We start from the raw sequence: 3,777 nt of genomic DNA, 5'->3' as shown, positions 1-3,777 counted from the left end.
AAAAGAAATAGAAGGAGTACGGCACCTGTGTAAATCTGCCTAGAGCTGGCCGTCCTCCCAAACTGAGTGATCAGGCAAGAAGGAGACTGGTGAGGGAGGCCACCAAGACACCTGCGACCACTCTGAAAGAGTTAAAAGCTTCAAAGGCTGAGGTGGGAGAGACTGAACATACCACAACTGTTGCCGAGGTTCTTCACTAGTCAAAGCTGTATGGGAGAGTGGCAAAAAAAAAAAAAAAAAAAGCCACTGTTAAAAAAGGCTCATATCAAAGCCCCACTCAAGTTTGCCCAAAAGCATGTGGGAGACTCCACAATCAACTGGAAGAAGGTTCTTTGGTCTGATGAGACAAAAATTTAGCTTTTTGGCCATCAGACTAAACAGTATATTTGGCAAAAACCAAACACTGCACACCACCATAAACACACCATCCCCACCGTAAAGCAGGTGGCAGCATCAAGCTGTGGGGATGCATCTCAGCAGCAGGCCCTGGAAGGCTTGTTAAGGTATAGGGGAAATGAATGCAGCATCATATTGCCAAATAAGTCCTGGAGGACAATCTGAGTCTGTCCTAAAAGCAACAAGTCCTAAAAGCAACAGCAGCTAAACATTTACAGTAACTGCAGAACACTCGTCTTACAGGTGCTTGAAGAAATGTTAGCCCAGTCCTCAGTACAGAACTAGAGGAATGGGCTAAAACTCCAAACCCCTCCATGTTGTGGGTTTCTTGAACCCCAAGGACTCTGCGCACATGATTTCCTATTTCATAACCACAAAATCACAAGTTTCTTTTAATGGCAGTAGTTTTTTTTTTTTTTTTTTTTTTTACATTTTTAAAGTAGTAAGGTTCACATAGGCACCAATTATAAATGCTGAGGAAGGCTCGGAGGAGTGTGGTGGTGCTCATTTAATCACACAGTGCTGATTGTGGCATTTTGATTATTCATAGGTTGGAGTGTGAGTCCAACACGGTTGGCATGATGACAAAGGTTCTGTGTGTAAAACTTAATGTGAATCAAACAGTCCCCGTACAGAATCTTTTTTTTCCTTTAAAAACATAGCACCAGGCTCTTTTGAAACGAACTGACCTTCAGCTGGAAAACAGATGAGAACAGCAGTGGGGGAGCAGAGCTTTTATTTTGCTTGAATTATCCTGCAAGTCATCATCCTGTCAGATCACGACTGTATGTAACTCAGCTGAGCACATTTACTCTGCTGTGAAAATAAACATGACACGACGCAAATAAAATCAAACCTCTCCATAAAACAAAAATAAACGTATGTTGTTGATCTAACCAATTCAATTTAAACAGTATGGGAGACGTGTATTTTCCATCATGCTTTTGATAGCCACACCTAGGCTGAGCAGCACTTTAAAACCAATCAGAAGAATGTTCTTGAACTTGAACTGGTTACAGTTTGATGATGAAAGTTTTACTGGCTACACAAGTGTAAAAACTCAATACCTCAGGAAGGCTTTGAGAGAATTTCTCCAGCTTGGTCACAAACGTTGGAGTTTAAAGATGAACTGATTAGATTTTATAGACCATATACGTCAGTCCTATTCTGGTGATAGCAAAATGCTTTCATGGAATATTTTCACATTCTGCACAAATGTCCATTTGTGCTCAAGGACGGATACTCAACAAATCATGGTAAGTGTCCTATAGCATCTGAACAGATCAGGATTTAAACTGCAGCTTGTGGTACATGAAACATATGCAACACACACACTAATACAAAAAAATAAACAAAACAGTATTAAGGATGAAAATCTACGGTGAGGGAACATGAAATGACAAAATAAAGATCAGTATGCTTAAACCTGACACATAAGCCAGTGCGTGATGGATTTAGTTTTCCCGTGGTGCACCACTTTACTCTTTCAGGGGAAGTTCTGCTGAGTGAGCACGTCAGTGACGCTCTGCTTCACCGTCGCACTGATGGACTCATTCACACCTGCCAGCTGTTGAATAAACACAGTCTGCACGCTGAGCAGATGCAGCTGTTGAAGGTTATGTGTCGTGCTCAAAGGCGCTCACATCTAGTCAGTGGCTCCCCACTACATCTATATATAGTCTGCAGTTCAGTAATGTTTAGTCTCTTTTGTAGTTGGTGGTCAGAAATTATGCTTATATTTCAGCTGCAGTAGAGGTTCAGGTGTCGGTGAAGGTTCCCAGCCATCCAGGTCATGGTTATTGAAAAGGCGTTAAAAAAACACTACTGGACTTGTAGAGTTTTGAGAAGATGTTTCAACACTCATCTGAGTAGCTTCAGACCAGACATTCCCTCCTCATAGCAATGACACTCCTTGATGGCAGCAGCCATCCCCAGCAGGATACAGCCTGACACAGACACACAAAAATGGTTTAGGAACAGCTCAAAAAACATGAAGAACAGCACAAGGTGTGGACCTGACCTCCACATTCACTAGATTCAAACTGATCAAGTATAATATAATAATAGTGTTGGTTCCTCACAGGGAGGTATTATAATAGCCTTAAGTTCTGAGGGACAAATTACCTCCTCAACCTGTCAGTGGAGTAGGACAGAGACAGATGATTATAGTCAGGCAGGAAGTGAAGAAAATAGTCAATAGCTAAAGGGCAATGGCAAATGCTTGTTACAGTTGCCTGCTTAAGCATCAGGGCTGAAAAGGTTTTAGTGTCCAGTAAACAATCAGAAACACAACTTAAGGGTGGCACTGTGAAATCGTTAATCATCATTAATGCTTATATGTCCAGTTATGACAAAGATAACACAAGTAAACACAAAAAGGAAGTAAAAACATATTGAAGGTTGTTATGCCACATCTAGGGGTGTCTAGGATACAACATGATTAGGCTCCCATCTTCCCCTTGTCCCAAGTAGCCACCAAGACAATCAAATGATTTATAATGTAAAGGAAGTTATTTATTTACAACAGAGAAACAAATGAAATTCTGACTTCAGGGTGGACCAAGGCCAACATAAACCAAACAACCCTATCTTGAAAATTAATTCAATAACCTAACAAAATCAAACAAATGACAACACTTACCTCCCTAACTAAATAAACAGGAGAAAAGATGAGAACAAAAATGGCAGTCCACCCTTACAACTTAACAAAGGCTCCGTTGTGGCCGGTTGGGAGCAGAGGGAGATGAGAGAAAACCTGCCGCCAGCCCCGGTCACCATCTTGGATATTTATATAGGCGTCCTCCGTCAGCCGCGGCCAGTCAGGGTCCAGGACCGGATCCTCCCACACCAATCATCTCCTCCGTGCAGCACACACCTGAAACAAACTAATGGGGGCCCACGACGAGAGTCGTAACAAGGTTTTTATTATTAGTTGGAAAAATCCAAACCTACATGTCCCTGTGTGAAAAAGTTATTGATCCTCCATCCTGTTAAAACTCAACTATGGTTTATCACACCTGACTTCAATTTCTCTAGTCACACCCAGGCCTGATTACTGCCACACCTGTTCTCAATTAAGAAATTACTTCAATAGGACCTGCCTGACAAAGTGAAGTAGACCATTCTCAAAAGCTAGACATCAGACTGAGATCCATTATCCACAAATGGAGAAAATGTGGGGAGTGGAGAAGTGGGGAACCTTCCCAGGAGTGGCCAGCTGACCAAAATGAGCCCAAGAGTGCAGCGATGTCTCATCCAAGAGGTCACAAAAAACACAGAAATGACCTCATGGCAGAGTTCAAGACCAAAACCACCAAGAACATGATACCAACAGTAAAATCTGGTGGTGGTAGTGTGATGGTCTGGGGCTTTTTCTTCTGC

The 3,777-nt window shown here is 42.1% G+C and overlaps 1 long non-coding RNA gene across 1 annotated transcript; it reads right to left on the bottom strand.

The window, feature by feature from the left end:
- Positions 1-1,115: 1,115 nt before the first annotated feature.
- On the bottom strand, positions 1,116-3,159 carry LOC125021166. Its single transcript, XR_007114311.1, has 2 exons — positions 3,038-3,159; positions 1,116-2,342 (listed from the first exon to the last, which is right to left on the bottom strand). It is a non-coding gene; the product is annotated as an uncharacterized LOC125021166 (long non-coding RNA).
- Between the last annotated feature and the right edge of the window lie 618 nt (positions 3,160-3,777).

Source organism: Mugil cephalus, chromosome 1, assembly GCF_022458985.1.
Source record: "Mugil cephalus isolate CIBA_MC_2020 chromosome 1, CIBA_Mcephalus_1.1, whole genome shotgun sequence".
Lineage (NCBI taxonomy): Eukaryota > Metazoa > Chordata > Actinopteri > Mugiliformes > Mugilidae > Mugil > Mugil cephalus.
Note: the sequence above shows the minus strand (reverse complement) of the source record. Positions and strands in the feature narration are given on the sequence as shown.